This window comes from Desmodus rotundus, chromosome 2, assembly GCF_022682495.2.
Source record: "Desmodus rotundus isolate HL8 chromosome 2, HLdesRot8A.1, whole genome shotgun sequence".
NCBI classification, from domain to species: Eukaryota; Metazoa; Chordata; class Mammalia; order Chiroptera; family Phyllostomidae; genus Desmodus; species Desmodus rotundus.
This window is the reverse complement of record NC_071388.1, coordinates 97,464,483-97,489,514: the sequence shown is the minus strand read 5'-3', so window position 1 is coordinate 97,489,514 and position 25,032 is coordinate 97,464,483. Positions and strand designations below refer to the sequence as shown.

The 25,032-nt window shown below is 37.2% G+C and overlaps 1 protein-coding gene and 1 pseudogene across 2 annotated transcripts in view; one reads left to right on the top strand and one right to left on the bottom strand.

The window, feature by feature from the left end:
• Positions 1-25,032, top strand: part of GSK3B (glycogen synthase kinase 3 beta) — a 201,190-nt gene that overhangs the window by 26,129 nt on the left and 150,029 nt on the right. The window lies entirely within an intron of this gene.
• LOC112320425 (large ribosomal subunit protein eL15-like) lies at positions 1,646-2,820 on the bottom strand (annotated as a pseudogene).

The window sequence follows — 25,032 nt, the reverse complement described above, 5'->3', positions numbered from 1 at the left end:
TTATTTCCTTAGATCATTGTGTATTCCTAGACTCAGAACAATGCCTGGCACATGGTGGGATTATTTGAATAACCATAGCGGGCACTATGTATTTGTGGAATGATTAAATGTTTTATTTGGTTGATGGAGGTGAAATTTAGGTATTCACAGATGATTAAGGTTCCCTAGTTGTTTTGCAGAATGACTGTTTCATTGTAGGTCTAGTAATAAAATTAAATTTGTAAACAAGTTGGAATTTTTGAATTTATTTCTGAGTAATCCCAGAACAGGGATTATTTAATTATTAACTTAATTTTATGATATTGCTCATTGACTATTGCTAAATTAGTACCCCTCCCCAATAAAAAGACTAATAAATAGGGTGGGAAACCATTTAGCTTGCTATGAGATTTTGGCCCTTTTGATCCTTGTGAAGGAGTTGGACTAAACTTTAAGACCTCTCTTGTTCTTTGACTTTAAGATTCGTCCCAGGGACTTTGTGTTTTTAAGTAAGTTTCTTTGGAAATAAGAATTTCTGAGGAAGAAAGTTGAATGAAACTTGCAGCATGATTGCTTTGTTGAAATCAAAACTTGTTGAATGTTAATTAGCACCACAGCTTTGTGTGAAGGCTTTTAGATTTGAGTGATAATGGGACTCATTATTAGAGTGTTAGGTGTTCCAAAGTCTCCATATTTATTCATCCAACACTTAAGGGCAACTATATGCTTGGAACTCTGCTATACTCCTGAGGATACAAGTAGGACAGATTAAGTAAGCCTAATGAAGAGGCAGTAAAAATGTTTGTGTTTCTTAGTGCTTCTCCTAGGCTTGGGATCTCCCAAAAGGCTGGGGAATTTATTTTCTTGGTTATTTTTGGCTTTAAAAAATTTTATTTTAAATATATTTTGTTGATTGTGCTATTACAGTTGTCTTAAATGTTTCCTCCCCTTTATTCCCCTCCTCCCTGTACCCCCTTCTCACCATCTTAACCCACCTAATTCATGTCCATCAGTCATACATATAAGTTCTTTGGCTTCTCCATTTCCTTTGCTGTTCTTAACCTCCCCCTGTCTATTTTGTACCTACCATTTATGCTTCTTATTCCCTGTACTTTTTCTCCAATTCTCTCCCCTCCCCACTGATAACCTTCCATGTGATCTCTGTTTCTGTGAATCTGTTCCTGTTCTAGTTGTTTGCTTAGTTCATTAGTGTTGTTGTGTCTTTAGATTCAGTTGTTGGTAGTTGTGAGTTTGTTGTCATTTTACTGTTTGTATTTTTGATCATCATCTTTTTCTTAGGTAAGTTCCTTTAACATTTAATATAATAACGGGTTGGTCATGATGAACTCCTTTAACTTTATCTGAGAAGCACTTTATCTGCCTTTCCATTCTAAATGATAGCTTTGCTGGAAAGAGTGATCTTGGATGTAGGTCCTTGCCTTTCATGACTTTGAATGTTTCTTTCCAGCTCCTTCTTGCTTGCAAGGTTTCTTTTGAGAAATCAGCTGGAAGTCTCATGGAAACTCCTTTGTAGGTAGCTGTCTCCTTTTCTCTTGCTGCTTTTAAGATCTCTCCTTACCTTTTTTTTTTTTTTTCTTGACTGTCCTAAATTTGGTATTAAGTAAGAATTTTATAAACATGACACATATTAGTGGTAACAGTGGAGCTAGAGAGTATTGTGCCTTCTCCAAGCTGCATGGTGAGAACCACCAGTAGTGTGGTGGAACTTGTGACCCTTTCCAAGGCCATGGCTCTTGTGACCTACACATATTAGTCCTCGCATCTCCCTGTGCTTGTGGACCAGTTTGGTGATCCATTGGGTGTCAGGACTCCTTCTGATAGCTTTATGGAATGGATCAATGAGGACAACCTCAAAGAATTTGTATGTGGGATCTTCACCAACCCAGTAAGAATTTAGGACTCTCAGAGCTCCACAGTGGCACCCAGCTCACTCCTCAGGAACAGATTGAAGGCTTTGAGCAAACTTCAGCTGGTTGACACCATGATGGACAGGCTTGCCATAGGTTGCATCCTTAGGAACAGGGTGTTTGCGACCACCACTGCACACACAAGTCTGATATGTGACCTAACCTTGCTTGGCCTTGTATCCCAGCCTGTGTGCTTTATCAGGCCTAGTGGGGCGGGGGACCCTGTGGAGCGCAGAGAGCTGGTGGTACTGCCAGCAGTGCACCCTGAGAAGGAAGTGCATCACATCGGACTGCTGCCTCCTCCATAGCTCCTGGATATACTTGTAAGTGCTTACCTGATGGTTGTGGCCAGATGGAAAAGCAAGATGCTGTCCTTACCTTTAATCTTGGGTAATTTGATGTGTCTTGGTGTGTTCCTCTTTGGATCCAACTTGTTTGGGACTCTGAGTTTCCTGTACTTGTATGTCTATTTCCTTTGCCAGATTGAGGAAGTTTCCTTTCATTATTTTTTCAAATAAGCTTTCAGTTTCTTGCTCTTCCTTTCTCCTTCTGACACCCCTATGATTTGGATGTTGGGATGTTTAAAATTGTCCCAGAGGTTCCTGAGCATCTCCTAATTTTTTTGAATTCTTGTTTCTTCGTTCTGTTCCGGTTGAATGTTTATATCTTCCTTTTGTTCCAAATTGTTGATTTGAGTCCCGGTTTCCTTCCCTTCACTGTTGGTTCCCTGTATATTTTTCTTTATTCCACTTTGTATAGCCTTTGCTTCTTTCTTTATTTTGCGTCTGTACTCAGTCATTTCAGTGAGCATCCTGATTACCAATGTTTTGAACCGTGCATCTGATAGGTTGTCTATCTCCTCATGGCTTAATTCATTTTCTGGAGTTTTGATGTGTTCTTTCATTTGGGTCATATTTCTTTATCTTGGTGCACCTGTTATGTTGTAAGGGATGGAGCCTTAGGTGTTTGAGAGGGTGGGGCAACCCAGTTTGCTGGATTGTGGTGCTGTATGTGGGGGAAGGGTCAGGGAGGGACAATGCTGTTTGATCGGCTCTCGCCCTGCTTTCAAGAGACTAGCAGTTTCTCCCACCGCCACAACCCCCACAGATTTTTAAAGGCAGAGGTTTTGAGGCTCTCTTTTCCCATGCTGGAACCCTGGGTTGCAAGATGTGTGTCGCTCCCCAGATTTTCCTCCTAGTTTATCCACAGGTGAATGTGGGATTGCCCGGTCTGCCAGCTGCTGCCTTGCCAGGGTCCTCTCTGCCTTGTCTGCCCGTGTCAGCCTCTCCTACCAGTTTGGATGAATGTTTCTTTTTTAACTCCTTGGTTGTCGGACTTCCATACAGTTCGATTTTCTGGCAGTTTTGGTTGGTGTTGGCATTTAAATGGGTTGTTTCCATTTTTTGGTTGTGTGAGGAGGTGAAACATACCTATCTATGCCTCCCATCTTGGCTGGAACTGGAAAAGCTGTCTGCTTTATTCTTTTTAAGATAGTCCCTTTTTTTTTTATATTTTTAAATTTATTTATTTTTAGACAGAGGGGAAGAGTGGGAGAAAGAGATGGAGAGAAACATCAATGTGTGGTTGCCTCTTGTGCGTCCCCTCCAGAGGACCTGGCCTGCACCCCAGGCATGTGTCCTAACTGGGAATCGAACCAGCAACTCTGTGGTTTGCAGGCCGGTGCTCAATCTGCTGAGCCACACCAGCCAAGGCCTTTTTAACATAGTCTTTGTAACAGTCCTGCGAGATAGAAATTATTATCAGTATTTTACAAGTAAGTTTAGTTTCAGAGAGGTTACATAGTTTGCTTAAGATTCACAGCTTATTGTGGATTTTAATTAATTTTATTATTTATTTATTTTTAATTAATTTATTTGTTATTGTATTTTTCAGCCAGGTCTGTTGATGCTAAAGTCCATGAACTTTCTGTAAAACTTCCCAAAAGAAGTTGATATTGTTTGTTTTTAATTGGCCTGTAGCTAATGTTGAATAACAAGATGTACTGAATTCGAAAGTTGTGCTGTATGAAATTCTCCCCAAGTTGAATCTCTTTGGGTTTTGAATTAGAGCATTTCAAAATAAGAATGTTCTTTTTAAATTAGAAATGTAAAATATGTTTATTATAGAAAGAAATGCAAGATTAAGGGGAAGAAAAAGAAAAAGGAAGAAGAAAGGTAGCTGTGGAGGGGAGATAGTCATATTGACTCATAGTTAACCTTTTGGTGTACAGGTGATATTTAACAAAATATAGCTTGAGTGTGAAACCTAGAGTCAAATTTGGCCTCCAATATCTAATGGTTTTGTAAGTTGAGGTTTTCATGGTTTTGGGGCAAATTACTCATTTCACTCTTGCAGATGAGAGAACAGAAATTTAGAGAGGGCATCCTACATCATAGAGTTTTGAAAATTAAAAGTGATTAAGCATATAAAATGCTTGGCATTTAACTAAAATTCGTGGCACATCCTAGTTCTTTGCACATAGATGTATTGTCTGTTACTGAGATGGAACATGTAAAATTTTAACAGCCTTTTTCTAGCCTAATATGTCAATGATACCTTTCCATACAAAATTTTAAATCATCCAATAATAAGTAATCTACACTATGGGATACTATAATATATCCAACCATCTCCTCCTTAGTAGACATTGTTTCTAGTTTCTCTTTTGCAATTATAAATAATGCTTCAATGAATATTATAGTAGACTTTTGTATATGTTTTTATCCCATTAGAATAGAATTGGAGGTTGAGGAGTAGGTACGCTTTTAAGATTTCTGATCCATGTTTCTTCCAGATAGGTTGTAATTATTTATGTTCCTGACAGTAATTTATATGGACACTCGTTTCCCTGCATTTTTACTGAATTTGGCATAATTTTGAAACACGTTGCTGATTTAATCAGTTTTAATTTTCATTGCTGTGATAAATTTGAGGGTTATTTTTCTACATATATATTGTTTTTGTGTATTATACTGTTTTCCCATTAGTTTTTGTGTCTCCATTCTTACTGGAAGGTATTTGTCTTTTCCTTAGTGATGTGAAAGACTAATGTAAATACTATGAACCCATTGTTGTATTTTGTATTTTCCCCCAACTTGTCCGTTTTTCTTGTATTTTGCTTGTGTTTATTTTTGGATGTATAGAAGTTTAAAATATTTATGCCAGCATATTTGTTGGTTGGTCTTCTTGCTTTGGGGTAATGCTTAGAGAAGTTTGCCTCTCCTTAAACTATATAAATCAGCAGTCCTTGAACTTTTGATCTCAGGACCTCTTTATAGTTTTAATAACTATCGAGGACCCCAAAGATAACTTTTTCCTGTGGGTTATACCTGTAGACATTTGCCACATTAAAAATTAAAACAAATTTATAAATATTTATTTACTTATTAATAAACAATAAATCTTTTACATGTTAATATGAGCATTTTTAATGAAAAAGTCGTATTTTCCCAAATAAAAAGATTGAGAATTTTTACATTTTTGTAGATATTTTTGGCTTAATAGAAGATAGCTGGATTGTCATATCCACCTCTGCATTTAAAGTCTTGCGATATATTTTTAAAGATTTTATGTATTTATTTTTAGAGAGAAGGGAAGGAGAAAGAGAGGAACCATCAGTGTGTGGTTACCTTTTGCAGGCCCCCCAGTGAGGACTTGCCCTGCAACCAGGCATGTGCCCTGACTAGGGATCGAACCTTTGACTCTTTGGTTGTCAGGCCAGCAACACCAACACCACCAGCCAGGGCTAAACTCTTGAGATATTTATCACAGGACATGTATTTTGTATTTCAGAGAATGGGAGTGGAAAAGCAACTGTCATCTTAATTATTGTTATGAAAGTAATTTTGGCCTCATGGGCCTCCTGGAAGGGTTCAGAGGTTCAGACTATACTTTGAGAACTGTTGATACAAATATTCACTTATATTTTCCTCTTATATTTTTATGACTGAATTTAAATCTGGAAAATGAATTTTGAGTATTAATTTTCAAATATCTCCCCCTCATTATTAGCCAATATATTTTGTTGAAAGATCTATTTTCATGTAAATCATTGACTGACAGGGATGAAACTAACTGTACACCTAAATACAATTACTGAAGGAGCTTAACTGTTCATTGAAGGCAGTATCCCTTTTTTTGTATATTCTCTTAGATTCCTGATGCTTCCAACCTTCCAATTTCACAATATATTTTCCTAAAAACAAAAGAATTTTCATTCATGTTGATTGTGGCATTTTATTCTAGAAATACTGTTTCCTCACCAGTTATGAAAGTAATCATTGTAGAAAATTTAAAATGTACATAGAAACATAAGTAAGAAAATATTTTATTACTTTGAATATGCAGAGTGCTGCTGATATGCTGTTACCCTTGTACTATGATGGCACTTCAGTATTGAAAAATGCTGGCAAGTTAAACTACACATACATTCCTACTCTACTGTTAATAATTGTACAATCTTCTGAGGTTTTACTTAGCTTCTTGGAATCACTCACTCACCAGACTTACGTTTATTACTCTTTATGTGTTCGTAGGTACATTGGATTAAAAAAACAAGACACAAATTCCTGTCACTAAGTTTGCAGGTTAATGGAGAAATATATATGTTATGTGATAAGTATTATAGCCACAAGCAATTACTAATATTGTGGGAAAGCCTAAACAATCTACTATTGAGAAGTGATGGGAGAGGAAGAGGGGATTTGAAAAGACTAAGGTTTTACAATATTCTTTTGGTATTTGATGATTTATTTGGCTGTTTGGGTCAAGTGAAGGAAGGAGTCAGGAATGACCCCAGCTGTTTGGCTAGAAAGACTGAGTGGATAATGATTTTTCCTAAAATAGGGAATTTTCCCCACTCCTAACAAAATAAAACTTCCTGTACATCTACACTTCCAAGACTCTATTCTTTGGTTTTCCAAGATCAGTTCAGTTGTGGCCATGTTGCGGTTGAGGGGCCTGGAAATATTCCCATGGAGATGTCTGGGAGGCATTGGAAAGCTGCCAGGGTTATGGCAGCTAGTTATGTGGACTAGAGAGTTAGAGGGGTAGTATATAGCATGGTTGAATAGAGGTTAAGGTCATGTTTTGAGAATTCTTAACAGAAGAGAAGGCAGCCAGGGACCCTCCAACATTTGAGGGGACAGGCAGAGGAAAATGAGTACAGTAAAAAGTAGTAATAAGAGGGAAAACGGAAGAGTGGCAGTGTAGAAGGCAACTGACCAGAATTTAAAAGATGAGGAGGGAAGGGGAAAAAAGAGATCTGAAATGTTAAATCCTGCTTAAAAGGACGAGGTAAGACCTGAAAATTCTTCATTAGATTTAGAAATAGGGAGGCATTGATGATTTTAGTAAGAACAGCTCAACTAGGAAGCTGAATACAGAAGCTATAGCAGAGAGGATAGAGATGAGGAAGTAGAAGATAATGAGTGTTGGCTACTCTTTGAGAAGCTTGCCTATTAAGGGAGTACAAGTTAGAAGTGGACAAAAACAGGGATTTGAGAATGCTTATGTTCTAAGGAAAAAGAGAGGAGAGAATAAGAGATTGAAATAAGAGATGGGGAAATACCTGAGAGATCAGGAAATAATATCCTCTTGAACTTTCTAGAAAAATGATTTCAAACTTTTTGTAGGAATTGTCCTAAAATCTATACTTTAGATAATGCTGAATATGATTTTGGTACCATTTTATGATATAGTAAGTTCTCACTTAATGTTTCTACTATTTTAAGCAAAATTACATATAAGGAAACCGATTTTACCCTAGGACAATTTATATAAACAACTTTTAAGTTCCTACAGCATCTCATTAATGTTATAACAAAATGACATCATTGGAGGACCTGCTACATTTCTGTTGTCATGAATATTAGTTACTCTATTCTACTGAAAGATACAGAAACAGCTGCATTCTAAAATATAACAGTTGAGGGCGATTTAATATGATTATGTAGTAGCTTTTTAATAATCATTTTCAACTTTTCCTTGTGTGTGCATGTGTCCTCCCTCTCATTCCCCCGACTTTTTAGTGTGGTTAGTCCTAGGAGTAATACCACCTGTTCCTACAAATGTGCCACACCTGAGTAACTATGAATGGGGAAATCCATACCATCATTGTTAGACTTGTGCTCTGAATGATATTGATAATTTTAATCGGTACTGTAGATTGTAAGGAAGATCTGGGGGATTGCTTGCATAAAGTTAAGTCTGTGACACATATGGTTTTCTACTGTTTCACTTAAGGAATGCAGAGCTCTGTATAAATCAGAGTGCTTTAGAATCTCAATTTCAACAATGACCAACTCTGAACCTGAATAAATGACTTACTTTCAGAACTTGGCTTTCTTCATCTTTAAAATGATTATAATAATACTTTACCTCCTAGGGTTGTTATGGAGGTTAAATAATGTAATGTGTGGAACACCCAGCTTGGCACAGAGTAGGTAGATACATGTTAGCTGTTAATAATTATTTTCTGTCTGTCTCCAGGGTTTTGATTTTCTAAGTTTCCTGTTTCTAGAGGTCGTCTTGATTAGAGAAGTGTTACTATATTTGAAAAGGAAATAGATTAAAATAGTCACACTGTAGATTTTGTGTGTCTGGAAGGGTAGTGAGAATTTGCAGTATATACAGGGTGGGGCAAAAGTAGGTTTACATTTGTGAGTATGAGAAACAGTTTATTCTTGAATTACTTATTAGTTATTGTATTATTTTCCATATGAACAACTGTAAACCTCCCTTTGCTCTACCGTGTATAAACAAGAAGATTTATTTCCTGATGTAGATTGATTGGTCGTTACAGCTATTAGGGAAGGTTTTTCTTAGAGGTTTTTGAAAACATACTATTTCTTGAGGTGGTTCTGTTATCCCTTCATTTTTTAATTGAATACTAGAAAATATTTAGAAATGAGAGAGACGTGGAAAATGACCTAGGATTAGTATGAGGTATTTTATTCGGGGGGAGAGAGAGAAAGAGAATAGGAGGGTAGGAATTGTAGACTAGCTATTTTAGGGCAGGAAATTAATGTAACCTGGTGAGACTCATGAATATTGCAGGCTTAGTATCACAATTAGTGGATAACCTGTAATTTAACCCAGGGCAGTACTTGGAGGACAGGAAGTTAGGGTTTGTACCATGATCTGAAAGAGCCTTTACTCACTTTTTTATATGAGGTTAGAGTGTTTAAAAGTTTAGATGAAACTGGCTTAATAAAAAATTAACCACTTCAAACTGTATAATTCAGCAGCATGTTTACATTCACAATGTGCAGCCAAATGTTTATCTAAAGTTCCAAAACATTTTCATCACCTTAAAAGAAAAAATTCTAAACACATCAGCTATCACTTCCCATTTTCCCCTCTCTGAGGCCCCTGGCAATCAGCAATTGTCTTGCTGTCCCTATGGCTTTACCTATTCTGGGCTGTCATTTGATTTAACCACTGTGCATCTGTTTATTTTCTTTCTGCCCAGAGCATAGGTGGCAAACACAAGGCCAGCGTCTGAACCCGGCCCTCACCTTGTTTTATCTAGCCCCGCACCTTGTTTTTACCTGGCTGCAGCTTAACTGTTAAGGAATAGTTACATTTTACAGTCCTAAAATTACATTTGGCCCATTGAAGGCAACCTTGAGGCTGGTGAGTTTGGCACCCCTGCCCTAGAGTATCTAAATCCTATTAGACATTTTCAGTGTTTGACCTACTAATTTCTTCCTCCTTACAAAGATTGTAGCCTATAGTTTAATTTAGCTACTGTAATGCTTAGCAGTCCACTCCACTGAGACTGCTCTTCTGGCTCTCATATATTATTTTCTCTGATTCTTTTCTGTAGGATGTTTCTTCTTCCTTGCAGGGAGGGGTGTGGTGGGGTGATGGGCTTCTGGTCACTATACCGGACTTTTCTCTTAATGGATCATGAAATATTTTGAGTGCACAGTTCGTGCATTCATTTCATTCCTTTCTAAAACAAACTCTGGGATTTTGGGTCATTGGGGAAAGGAAGCACTAAATGGTTAAATATAATTTTTTGTTTTTAAAGACATATTCCATTTTATATTTATATACTTATCATGTATAATTAGTTAAACAGCTCCTTTTTAGAACCATTCTGATTTTATGTTTTACTGCGGTTAGAGGCAAGGCTTTTTCTTTCGCCTTGTGTATATGCAGTAGGTGCTTACTAAATGATTGACTTGAAGAGTAGAACTCTGGGGTGATAGAAGTAAATGTATTACAAATTGTAAAGCTAGATATATATATAATGAAACTTAAAATCATGTATGTGATTGCAGAAAGTATAATTTTATTTATCTTTGAGGATTTAGTCCCTAAACCTGGAAGTATATTAATAATTGAGGTAATCAAGAGGAAATTATCATTGGGTGGGGTTGGTCTTTTATTTATTTTTTTAAATTTTTAAAAATTCTTTTTGCTTTTGTTAAAATTTTTCAATTACTGTTTACTTTCAGTGTTGTTTTATATTGCTTTCAGGTGTGAGCATAGTGGTTAGACAATCATATACTTTACAAAGTGTTCCCTCTGATATTTCCAGTACCCATCTGGCACCATACAATATTATTAAAATATTATTACTTATTATTATTAACAGTATCACAATATTATTCATTATTAGTATTAATATTATTACAATATTATTAACTATATCCCCTATGCTGTACTCTGCATCCCTGCCATCCCTCTGCATCCATTACTGTTTTGTAACTGCCAACTTGTACTTCTTAATCCCTTCACCTCTTTCACCCAGTCCCCCAACCCCCTTCCCTCTGGCAACCACTAGTCAGTCCACTTTCTCTGTCTATGAGTCTGTTTCAGTTTTGTTTGTTCATTTGTATTGTTCTTTAGATTACACATATAAGTGAAATCATATGGTATTTGTCTTTCACTAAGCATAATACTCCTACCATTTGTGGTTCATCCATGCTGTCACAAATGGTAAGGTTGCATCCTTTTTTAAGACTGAGTAATATTCCTTGTGTATATGTACCACAGCTTTATTATCCACTTTTCTATTGATAGGCACTTGGGTTGCTTCCATACGTTGGCTATTGTATATAATGCTGCAGGGAACATAGGGTACAGGGGTTGGTCTTTTAGCAAGCTTAAAATAACTCTTAGAAATATAATTTATATACAGCAGATTGCATAAAGCCTAAGTGTACAACTCAATGAATATACTACCCTTAAGATCAAGCTAAGTATAGAACATTTTCATTATTTCAGAGAGCTGTTGTGGCTCCTCCCAGTCAATAAATACTCTATCCCTTTACCTTGCTTAATTTGTTAAAATTGCATTATTACCATGTGGCACGTATTAGCTTGTCTTCCCTATTAGAGTGTAAATTCATGAGCATGGGGACTTCGTTTTACTCACTATTCTAGTCCGTTTAGCATTGTTCCTGACATAAAGTAAATGCTCAGCAACTCTTTGATAACTATAAATTGAAAAATACTTGATTGTCTGTTTCATACAAAGTTATATGGTATATGGGTGCTCTTTTATGTACTAGGTGCTGAGGATAAATGATAAATTTTAGTTTTTTAGGATGAGATTTTTTGACATTCAGCATGATATTTAGACCAATTTCAAGACATGGAAATTGAACCAGCTGGCATTGGATTTAGCACGTGCTGGTCTTTGCTCACATGAATGTTAGGAAATAATGGGAAATTTGCTACCAGTAAGAGATAATGGCAGCTTATCTATTTGATTGCCTTCTTGAGTGTATCTGATTTCTTAGAGTTATCTCAGATTCTTAACTTACACACTTGATGATCTTTTTGAATACTTCAAACAGTTGCAAAAGACTAAATGCTCTTGTTCTTGTGGCAACAGAATTGTGATAGAAAAAGCATTAGTTTATTTGATCAGGTAAGACAGTTTAGCTGTTATTTGTATCACCTTAGTTAAAACAATGAAAATTCTGTTTTTCTATCTTGTTAGGTTTAAGATAAGGAAAGGAGTTTGTGGTTTAGAATTTATTTTAGTTCAAACTTATATTCGTATAGTTGAGAAAGAAATACTGAGTTGAAAGTGACCGTAGTATTTGGTTCATGCTCTTATCTGTCAAGTTTAACCTCTCATTTTACATTTGAGGAAACTGGGTTCAAAGAAGTTAGGCTGTATATGTGCTGGTTTAATACAGAGCAGCAATCAGATCAGTCTGTTTAACTCACAGTTCCTGCTCTTTTGCTTCATGTTGACAGTAGAATCACTTGGGAACTTTTATAAACATATACATGTTAGGGTCCTACTTCCAGAGGTTTTTATTTTTATTAGATTTGGGATAGGTACCAGACATGTATAGTAAGATAATAAAAGAAAAGCAATATAAAACTTGAACCATTCTGTTCCCACATATTTTTAATAATGAATAAACTTTCCAAGTGATCACACTCAGTTGGCTTAGAACAATTGTGCTGTAATGCCTTTGTTTTCTATTAACTGAATGCATTTACTTCTTAGAGCAGTTCTATGGGTGACAGAAAAATTGAACAGAAAGTACAGAGAATTTTCACAAGGTCTGTCTTGCATTGTGTGGTACATTTGTTAAAATTTATGAATCAATGTTGATACATTGTTATTAATTAAAGTCCCTTGTTTATTATTCAAAATTGGTATTAAAGCTCATTCTTTGTGTTGGAGAATTCTCTGGCTTTTGACAAATGCATAATGTTATGTATCCATTATTATAATATCATACAGAATAGTTTTACTGCCCTAAAAATTCTCTGTGCCCCACCTATTCATTCTTACACCCTTCCCATCCCTGGCAACCACTAGTATTTTTACTACATATTTCTCTATATAGTTTTATTTTTTCCAGAGGGTCCTGTAATTGGAATCATACAGTTTGTAAAGCCTTTTTCTAGACTTCCTTCTTTGACTTACCAATATGCATATAAGGTTCTACCATGTCTTTTTGTGGCTTCATAGTTCATTTGTTTTATATTGCTGAATATTATTCCATTGTATGAATATACCAGGGCTTGTTTTATCCTTTGAACTATTGAAGGACATCTGGGTTGCTTCCACATTTTGGCAACTGTCAGTGAAGCTACTATAAACATTGGTGTGCATGTTTTTGACTGAACATGTCTTTTACTCATTTGGGTAAATATCCATGAGTGCAAAAAGTGCTGGATTGTATGATTAGAGTGTGTTTAGTTTTATAGGAAACTGCCAAATTGTCGTTCAAAGTGGCTGCACAATTTTGCATTCCCACCAGCAATTTAGCGAGAGTTCCTGTTGCTGCACATCCCCACCAGCCTTTAGTGTTGTCATTGTTTTGTCTTTTAGCCATCCTAGTAGGTTTGTAGTGTATCTCATTGTTTTAATTAGCAGTTAGTCTAACGATGTATGATGTTGAACATCTTTTCATATGCTTATTTGCCATCTGTATATATTCTTTGGTGAGTTGTCCAAGTCTTTTGCCTATTTTAAATGAGGTGGATTGTCTTCTTATTGTTGAGTTTTAAGAGTTCTTTGTATATTTTGGATACAAGTCATTTATGAGATAACGTGTTTTACAAATATTTTCTCCCAGTCTGTGGCTTGTCTTTTCATTCTCTTAACAGTGTCCTTTTGCAGAGCAGAAATTTTAAATTTTAACAAATTCCAACTTAATCAATTTTTCTTTCATGGATTGTGATTTGAAGTACTTAAAAAAGTCAATACCAAACTCAATTCACCTAAATTTTCTCCTGTTATCTTTTAGAAGCTTTAAAGTTTTGCATTTTCCTTTAGGTCTCTGATCCATTTTGAGGTAATTTTTGCAAAAGATGTAAGCTCAGTTTCTGTATTTTTTTGCATGTAGATGTCCAGTTGATCTAATGCATTTTTTTTTTGAAGAGGCTGTCATGCCTTTTTAATGTTCTTTTTCAATGGAGCATGCTCCAGTCTGAATTATGATTATTAAAATGAAATAAGAACCCTGACATTATCATTATGCCATTTTATACTGTGTTCAAAAATCTGTTATGTATTACAACATATCTCAATCCAGACTAACCATTTTCAAGTGTTCAATTAGCCTCATGTAATAGTGACTATTCTGTTGGACAGCACAAGTAGAGACAGTCAGTGTGATGCCACAAGGAGGAATAATCATTGTAGTTTAGAATGGTCAGGAAAGGTCATAGAAGACATGGTACTTGAGTTTATTTGGCCCCTCCCTCCCTCCCTTCCTTCCTTCCTTCCTCCCTTCCTTTCTTTGTTCCTCCCTCCTGTCTTCCCTGACTTCCTCCCTTCCTTCCCCCAAGAAATTTTGAGCTCTTAGTCTATGAAAACTTTTGAAAAAGGCAGACATGTCTTATCTCCTTGTGGATACTGTACTTAATAGTTATTATATAATTATTTAATTAGAGAAGGTTGCTTAAGAAGTAGTTAGTGGAAAAGTATAGACTTAGAGTTAAACATTCTCTGTGAAACAAAGGATGATGGTAACTGTATTGTGGAATTGGTAGGAGTAAGTGAAATATGATATATCTAACACTGTACTTGGTTGTAAAGTGTTTAATAAATACTACTTTTCCTTCTCTCCTCCCACTTCGGCCCCTATCCCCTATTGAATGTATGGTTAATTGAAGAATAAACATTTTCTATGAATGAGGTACTGAATCCATCTCTTTGTAATGCTGATGATACTCAATTTTAGAAACAAGGATAAATCATTAAGAAGTAGACATTTGCTCATTTTTACTTTAAACAGTGCCCTAAACATCTTGAATTTCTAAGAATATAGTGAAGAAGTGTTAGATTATAACAATGATACTTCTGTGAAAAGAGTATCTTTTTAGAACTTTAAGAAAATTTATCTTTTAAAACATTTACATGCTCAATTGTAGAAATTTGGAAAGAACAAAGAAGAAAATAAAAATTCACCTGTATTCTCACTGTCCCGAGAAAATTCTTATATGCTTTATGATGTGTTTGTATACCATTTTTCAAAATTGGCATCACATAGTATATACGAGGTCTGTCTGGAAGAAGTGCAGCCATTGTTAATTTAACAAGAATGCTTTATGCCACACTGATGTAACCTGGCAGCCTAGGAGAGTGGACTGGAATTTGCATGTGTGAACAGTGATGATGACTTGATTGTACTAGTCATTGGGGGCGGTAGATGTACTGTGTGGCTGTTGCATTCAGAATGACCGAGAGTAGAGCAATGAACCAGCATCAAATTTTGCATTAAGCTTGAACATTCCACTGCAGAAATTATTCAGATGATTCAGAAAGTGGCAGCTATGGGCAACTGGGGATTGGCATCTTCATCATGACAATGTGCTCACTCATGTATCACATCTTGTGCAGACTTTTTTGGCAAAACATCACATCACCCAGCTGATTCAGCCCCACTACAGCCCAGATTTGGGGCCCTGAGACTTCTGGATTTTCCCCAAAACTAAAATCACCTTTGAAAGGTAGAGATTTCAGACTGTCAATGAGATTCAGGAAAATACGACAGGGCAGCTGATGGCAATTGGGAGAACTGTGTGAAGTCCCAAGGTGCCTACTTTGAAGGGGACTGAGGCATCATTGTCCTATGTATGTTTCTTGTATCTTGTATCCTCTTCATTAAATGTCTCCTTTTCATATTACATGGCTGGATACCTTCTGGACAGACCTTGTATATAGCAGTTTGTAACCTGCTTTTTCATGTAATCTTGTGGATATTTTCTTATAACCATAAATATTCTCTGAAAATGTAATTTTAATGGCTGTTTAATGTTCTGTTCACTGTGAGCATGTCATATTTTCCTAATGATTCTTTTATTATTGGACATCTATATTTGTAGATAGATGATACTACAGTGATAGTTTAGTGATACTGTGTAAGTGCTTCAATGAATATCTACATACATCAATCATTTTCTCTCAGTTTCTAATTACTTTTTTCCACTATATTCCTAAAAAAGGGAAATACTGGGTGAAAGGGTAGGGCTTTATTCTTTGTTGATGTTGCCGCTGCTTTTAAGGAAAATTATACTTAATTAAAACAGGATCTCATTTAAGAATCTCTCTCTCTCTCTCTCTCTCTCTCTCTCTCTCTATATATATATATATATATATATATATATATATATATATATAAATGTATATTTGTGGCTATGACATTTATTGTTATATTCCAACATTGATTTGTGTGTGGATTTAGAGATGTAATAACAAATCCTTACAAGGTCTCTTTGGCTCATATGTTGAGAATTACTGCTGGAAATTATAAACCTTCAGTTCTGTCCCCCACCTTATCTTTACTGCTCTTGCTCCAGCAGATACCTTCTTATTGCCTCTAACAAATATTCCTTCTTTATTCAGTGACCTTTTTGTCTAACTTCCTTGTTTGATATTTTGGGACAATTTTAAGTCTTTTAACAGTTTCAAGATGTTAATCGTTGGCCCTGGCTGGGTGGCTTGGCTGGAGTGTCCTCCCAGTATGCAGGTTGATTGATCCCTGGCCAGGGCACATACAATAAAAAACCAATGAATGTATAAACAAGTGAAATAACAAATTTATGTTTCTCTCTTTTTTTCTTTCTCTCTCTCTCAAATCGGTTTAAAAAAGAAAGGATATTAATCCTCAAACATTGAGAGTAAAAGCCCAAACTGATAAAACCTTCTCAATACTCAGTTGGCAAGAGCTGCATCGTGTTTGAGGATGCTTAGCTTTATTGTATCCTTGTTAACTATGAGTATTTACTTTTTATTTTTTAACATTTGCTTGTTTACTAGGTAAAATATGGTGAGGTATATTTGGGAGTGGGAATAATTATGAATAATTTCTTTCCCAGGTTGTAAATGAATAAAAATTGGAAAGTGAGAATTAGGCTACAAAACCCAGTGTTCGAAATTTCTTTTCTTTTCTTTTTTTCAAAGATTTTATTTATTTATTTTTATAGGCGGGGAGAAAGAGAGGGAGAGAAACATCAGTGTGTGGTTGCCTCTTGCACACCCCATGCTGGGGACCTGGCACACAACCTAGACCTGTGCCCTGACTGGGAATCAAACCCACAACCCTTTGGTTCATAGTCCGGTGCTTAATCCAATGAGCCACACCAGCCAGGGAAGAAATTTATTTTCTTTATCAGGCTGCCAAAGGTATTTAAAAGTACATTTACTCAGTTCTTTCTGTATCTCAGGAGAACTGTGATACAGAAGGAGGATGTTCCTTGACTTTCCCAAGGTCAAAGCCAAACAGTGGTATTAAAAATATATATATATGGTCTGTTTTTTTCATAACTAGTCTATAGGCTTTTCCACAAATGTCCTTTGCCATCCTCCAACTCCATACCCCCCACACCCACCCTCTTCCCGTTAAGTGACTGATTTTTTGTTTGTTTGTTTGGATGCCTGATAGAGTCTTTTTTATCCTTTAGATTAACCAGGATATTTTGATGATCATTCTGAGTCAGTTCTTTCTGGTATATATACACTGTACCATTTTGTTCTGCAGATATAGTTCACTCAGGGAAATTTGTATCTTTGAATACTTTTTCTATTCATGTATTGGAATCCACTCTTGGAACAGTAATTTTCCTTATGTCAAATCATGTTTGTTCTCTGTGTGTATTATGTTCTCTATAATTAATTTAATTATTAAAATGAAATAAGAAATCTGATCGATTCTATGTTAATTGGTCTTTATTGATTCTTTCTGAATTACTGTGATTTCCTTTCTTCTGTGCATTAATTTTTTACCAAACCTCTTCTGTACTTTGCTGTTTCTAGCTTTTCTTTTAGATCTATGGTTGTTTTGCTAAGCTAAGAAACAAATAGTGAATTGTTCTAGGCCAAAAATTGGCCCCCATAAAATATCCATGTAAAATTCCAGCAACCTGTGAGTATTACCTTATTTAGAAGAAGGCTTTTTGCAGATTGCAATTAAATTAAGGATCTTGAAATGAAGTAATTCTATATCAGTGGCTCCTAACCCCCGGGCAATGGACGGGTACTGTTAGGAACCGGACTCACATGAGGTGAGTGGCAGGTGAGCAAGCAAAGCTTCATCTGTATTTATAGCCACTCCCCATCCCTAATATTATGGCCTGAGCTCTGCCTGCTGTCAGATCAGCTGCAGCATTAGATTTTCATAAAAGTGTGATCCCTACTGTTAACTGCATATGAGAGGGATCTAGGTTGCCTGCTCCTTATGAGACTTTTAATGCCTGATTATCTGTCTGAGTTGAAGCTCAGACTGTGATGCTAACCCTGGGGAGTGGCTGCAAATACAGTTTATCATTAGCAGAGAGGTATGACTTCACAGAGACTGTAATAAATCAGTCGCTGGCAGACTCATATGAAAACCCTATCAGTGAGCAACAAGTGACAGTTAACCCGCATCTAGTGGCAGGCTATATAGTGGCAAGTGAGTTGATGTACTTTAATTGCACAGCTGCATCTGGTGGCAGGCGTTAAGTCAGATTCTGACACTTACTTTAGTCTATGCGTGGCCCACCCATTATTTTATTTACCACCTCTGTCCGCACCTCTTTCTTGCACTCGCACTTGTTTCAGTCACAGTTTTAGTAAGCTCACATGCTAGCACTAGCCAAAAGGAGTAAAAAACAAGAATCTCTGGAGAGCTTCTTTGAAAAGAGGGAAAGACCCAATGAGACAGCAGGGGACTCTCAAGACTGCCAACAGGACTTCTGGCCAAGATGGAGGCTTAGGTAGACACACTGTGCCTCCTCGCACAACCAAAAGAAGAACAACAACAATTTAAATACAAAAAACAACCAGAGCTTACAGAAAATCGAACTGTATGGAAGTCCAACAACCAAGGAGATAAAGAAGAAACATTCATCCAGACTGGTAGGAGGGGCGGAGATGGGCAGCTAGGCCGAGAGGACTCGCGGCAAGGCAGCAGGTGGCGGACCCAGCCAGGTGGCAGATTGTGGAGCAGGGTGGGCAAAGCTGCAGCTGCTCGGCAAGGCAGCAGCTGGTAGACTAGGTCACAAACTGCACAACCCAGAGTTCCAGTACCGGGAAAGAAAGTCTCAAACCACTGATTGAAAACACCTGTGGGGGTAGAGGTGGCAGTGAGACAAACTCCCAGCCTCACAGGAGAGTTCCTTCGAGAGACCCACAGAGGCCTAGAACGTACACAAACCCATCCACTCGGTAAGCATCAGCAGAAGGGCCCAATTTGATTGTAGGTAGAGGGGGAAATGACTGAAAGCCTTCAGAGAGTGGAGCAAGTGCCATTGCTCCCTATTGGACCCCTCCCCCACGTACAGTGTCAGCGTAGCAATGAGTGTTACACAGCCCTGGGGAATACCTAAGGCTCTGTTCCTTTATGTAACAGGCGCTCCAAGACAAAAAAAAAATGGCCCAAATGAACAGATCAAAGCTCCAGAAGACATACAACTAAGTGACAAAGAGATAGCCAACCTATCAGATGCACAGTTCAAAACACTGGTAATCAGGAAGCTCACAGAATTGGTTGAATTTGGTCACAAATTACATGAAAAAATGAAGGCTATGCTAAGAGAAACAAAGGAAAATGTACAGGGAACCAATAGTGATGGGAAGGAAACTGGAACTCAAATCAACGCTGTGGACCAGAAGGAAGAAACATCCAACCAGAAAAGAATGAAAAAACAAGAATTCAAAAAAATGAGGAGGGGCTTAGGAACCTCCAGGACATCTTTAAACGTTCCAACGTCCGAACTATAGGGTACCAGAAGGAGAAGAGGAAGAGCAAGAACTTGAAAACTTATTTGAAAAAATAATGGAGAAGTTCCCCAATCTGGTAAAGGAAATAGACTTCCAGGAAATGCAGGAAGCTCAGAGAGTCCCAAAGAAGTTGGGCCCAAGGAAGCACACACCAAGGCACATCATAATTACATTACCCAAGATTAAACAGGAGGAGAGAATCTTAGTAGCAGCAAGAGAAAAGGACACCGTTTTCTACAAAGGAGTTCCCATAAGACTGTCAGCTGATTTCTCAAGAGAGACCTTACAGGCAAGAAGGGGCTGGAAAGAAGTATTCCAAGTCATGAAAGGCAAGGACCTACATCCAAGATTTACTGTATCCAGCAAAGCTATCATTTAGAATGGAAGGGCAGATAAAGTGCTTCTCAGATAAGGTCAAGTTCAAGAAGTTCATAATCACCAAGCCCTTACTATATGAAATGTTAAAGGGAGTTACCTAAGAAAAAGAAGATCAAAAATAGGAACAGTAAAAATGGCAGCAAACTCACAGTTATTAACGACCACACCTAAAACAAAAGCAAACTAAGCAAACAACTAGAACAGGAACAGAATCACAGCAATGGAGATCACATGGAGGGTTATCAACAGGGGAGTTGGGGTGGGAGAGAGGGGGGAAAGGTACAGAGAGTGAGCATAAATGGTAGGTAGAAGATAGACAGGGGTAGGGTAAGAATAGTATAGGAAATGTAGAAGCCAAAGAACTTATAAGTATGACCCATGGACATGAACTATAGGGGGGAATGTGGGCAGGAGGAGGTGAGCAGGATGGAGTGGAGTGAAGGGGGGGAAATGGGACAACTGTAATAACATAATAAAATATATATTTTTAAAAAGCTTTAATTAGAAAGAAAAAGACTGCCAACAAAAAGAAACCTGCATTTAAAAGAAAATACCAAGAGTCCTGCTTAAATTAAAGGTTCATTGCAATAGGTGATTCCCATTCTCCAAGCTTGCTTTGTATAATATGTGGTGACTGGCTATACAATGAAGCCGTGAAACCATCAAAACTGCTTCGCCACGGAACCAAGAACCGCGCATTAAAAGACAAGCCTTTGAAATTTTTCAAGAGAAAAAAACCGTGAACATCAAGAACAGAGGCAATTATTGAAGGCCACCATTTCATCAAATGTGCCTGAACCGAGAGCATCAGTTTTAGTGGCTAACCGCATTGCTAAAGCTTAGAAGCCCTTTACTGTTGCTGAAGATTTGATCTGCCTGGTGCAAAGAACATTTGTTGTGAACTTTTAGGAGAGACTGCAGTTCAAAAGGTGGCACGTGTTCCTCCTTTACCTAGCACCATAACTAGACAAATTGATGAAATAGCAGAGGGTACTGAGGCACAGTTATCGGGATTAATGTGTCACCGTGGTATGCAATTTAGGTTGATGAGTCTACCAATGCTAACAACAGGGCAACAATGCTTGTTTTGGTGTGACATATTTTTCAGGAGAATGTGCATGAGGATATGTTCTGTGTGCTTTTGTTGCCAACCAAAACCACAGCTGCAGAACTATTTAAGTCTTTGAATGATTACATACGAGGAAAACTGAATTGGTCATTTTGTGTCAATATATTCTTGGATGAAGCGTCTGCCATGACTGGATGACTTTCTGGTTTCACTACTTGGGTCAAAGAGGTCGTTTCTAAATGTGAGTCCGTGCACTGTGTCATCCATAGAGAGATGCTGGCTAGCTGAAAAAGGTCGCCTGAACTTAACATTTTTCAGGATGTGATTAAAATTATCAACCACATTAAAGTACATGTCCTTATTAACTCATGTCTGTCATGCAGCTCTGTGAGGAGATGGACGCAGAGCACACCTGTCTTCTCTTATACATAGAGGTGAAAGGGCTTTCTAAAAGGAGATCGCTGGCCAGAGTTCCTGAGTTACGAGAGCTGCTCCAGAGATTTCTTTTAGAAAACGTCGCTACTGGCAGCACATTTCAGTGACAGAATGGGTTGCAAAACTTGCTTATTTGTGTGACATACTCAGCATGCTCAATGAACTCAATCTGTCACTTTAGGGGTGACCGTCAACTGTGTTTAAGTCAGGAGATAAAGTGGCTCCATTCAAAACCAAACTGGAATTATGGGGTGACAAGTGAACATAGGGATTTTTGAACATGTTTCAAACAGCAGAGATTTTGAAAGAGACTGAGCCAGTGCTTGCTTTCTCCCAGCTGGTGCATGATCCCCTGTCTCAGCTTTCAAAAGACTTTTAGCATTTCTTCACAACCACAAAAGACTCCTGAATTGGGAAGGAAGGAATGGATCTGTGACCTATTTGTGAATAAGCCAGGTGAATCGACTTTGTCCATGCTAGAACAGAATCAACTGCTTGAGATCGAAAATGATGGTGGCTTAAAAGTATGTTTGCTACAACTTCAAATCTCCATATGTTCTAGATTAAAGTCAAGGCAGAATATCCTAGAATGCCACAAAAGCACTGAAAAGCCTGCTTCCATTTCCAACATCCTGTCTTTGTTAGGCAGGGTTTTCTGCAGCAACAGCAACGAAAACGAGATTAGAGTAGACTGAACATAAGCAACCCATTTTGGGTGTCACTGTCTCCCATCACCCCCAGATAAGACCATCTAGTTGCAGGAAAACAATCCCAGGGTTCCTACTGATTCCTTATTATGATGAGTTGTATAATTATTTCATTATATATTACAATGTAAAAATAATACAAATAAAGTGCACAATAAATGTAATGTGCTTGAATCATCCCAAAACACCCTCCCCCCAGTCTGGAAAAATTGTCTTCCATGAAACCGGTCCCTGGTACCAAAAAAGGTTGGGGAGAGGTGTTCTAGGTTATCTGGGTGGGATCTGAATCCAGCTGACAGGCATCCTTAGAATAGAACAGACACTGAGAGATGGAGGCCATGTGATTGGAATAATGGCATCTCTAAGGCTGTAAGTCAAGTAATGTGGACAGCTACCAAAGCTAGAAGAGGCAAGGAATGGATTCTCTCCTATAGCCTATGGAGGGAGCCCTGCCAACATCTTGATTTCAGACTTCTTGCCTCAGGTCAAGGTATTTGTTATTCCAGCCACAGGAAACCAATACAAGGACCAAAGCAATTCTCCTTTTTTATCTTTCTGTTGTTTTATGACCGTATCTTTGGGCTCTTGCATTTATTTCATGTTCTTATAAGTTCTTCTATAACACTATAAACTTCAGGAAGTAATTTTTTCCCGCCAGGTGTACATTCTACTTTTGTGGGCTTCTTTTTCTTCCTCCAAGTTAGTACACTAACCTGGAAGATGGTGGCATTTCTGCCTTTGCTGAGGTTTGCAGGTGATGTATAGTGGATTTGTGGTGGTGGAGGGGGGGGAGTAACTGGAAACTTTACCTGGAACCTCCCTCCCTTACCTTCCTACCCCCCTCCATAGCTACCTGTGGTGTTTTCATGTTTCACTTTTTATCATATCAAGGAGTCTGTTCACCCTTTTCCTTCAGATTTGCCCCTGGAAGTGTTAGGAGCCTGGCCATGCTGCTTGTGGCTTCAACATTTTTAATTTTTTTTCCTTGACTCCCCTCTTCATAGCAAAAGCTGTTCCATTCGTTGTTTGGTTGCTAATGGTGAGTTTTTGGTCATTAAAAAACAATTATCTTTTTCTTTGTCCCTGTGGTAATATTGATTCCTTTCACTTCCTCAACCTAGAATATAAATTTTTTAAAATTAAAATAGCATAGGTGTTTTATTTTCACTGATAGTCATTGTTTCTCTAAGTATAGCATGGCAAGATGTTTTAATTTCATAATCTGCTTAATTAGAAGTCATTCACTTCTTAGTGACTTTAGTTTTACTTGAAATAATCTCTTCATGAAAGGAGTCAAATTATCTGATTTTCCCAAAAATTCAGTCTGGGGAAGGTAGTGGATTGTTAGTCAAATAACTGTTTTTGAGTTGCAGCAAATGTGTACCGAGATGTCAGACAAGAAGGATTCAGTTAAACCTAGTGATGCTAAAATGGCCTACAAAGCTGCATAACGCTACAGCTCCAGGCCTCTTCACCAATTGCCCCTTCTCCATTCTTCTTTTTCTCAAGTGCTTTTACCACGCACCTCCCCCTGATCTTTTTAGGGATGATGTATTTTTATTTGTAACAGCTTTATTGAAATATATTTTATATACCACAAAGCTCACTCATCTAAAATGTACAATTCAGTTATTTCTAGTATATTTACAAGGTTGTACAACCATCATTATAATCTACTTTCAGAGCATTGTTATCATTCCCAAAAGAAATCTCTTACCCATTAGTGGTCACTCCCCACCTACTTCTCCCTCCGCTTAGCCCTAGACAATCACTAGTTTACCTTCTGTCTCCATAGATTTGCTTATTTTGGATATCTCATATAAACAGGGTCATGCAATATGTGGTCAGTCTTCTGTGACTGTCTACTCTTTTTTTATTCCCATATTTTGTTAAACTCCTTTGCCCTCTTTTTTTTTTATGTCTTTATTACCTTTTCCCACCACATGTCTTCTCCTTCCCTTCACGCTTTGAAATTTCAACTGAAATATTATTTTCTCAGGAGGATGAAACTCTGATCAGATTCTAGATCCTCCCTTATAGGTTCTATTGCATCCTGTAATTCTCTTTTATATACTCTTACCTCAATTATTATATAAGTGGACAATTAGTTGTATAAATAATACTGTTGTCACTAGGCTCTAGGTCCATGAAAGCAGAGAGTTTGTTATTTATTATTTATTTTTCAGTCTAAGTGTGTAAAGAAATACTTGAATGATTACATTCAGGTGCTCAACCCAGTGGTGGTAGTGGGAATTTTCAGAGAAGAGAGGGAGGGAAGTTTGTATATATTAACTATTAATATAGTAACATTACTCATGGTCAAAAATATAAGCTAAAAAGTAGAAAATTAGTGGTTAATTAGGCTTTGTGTTACATGTACTGAATGAATATCATTAAGAATTGTCTATTACACTGCAAAAATGTGAATCTGGAAAATTCCTTGTTTTAGAAAAACTTAAAACTGTCACTTCTAGGTTAATTTCTGGAGTTTATTTATGTCGTTGGCTAGATTATCTGGAATATTTATCGTACCCAAGAATTAGAGTAACCCAACTGAAATTTTTTTAAAAAAATCTGTATTCTAACAGTTCATTTGTAGGACATTTGTAATTATGGGTTCTACTGTCTATGTGTGACATGTTTGTTGAAGAAAGGTGTTGCTTCACTTGCTTCGATGGATATATTAATGAAATTGGTGAGACTCAGCTTCTATTATTGGCCTTTAGGGTCTACTATTTCTTTTCTGTCATGGTATCTGCATTGTTAAGTACATTTGTTCTTTTCTCCTTTTACGTTTTCTTTCCTCCTTTTTGGGTAGTGCAGGTACCTGGGACAAATGTAAGG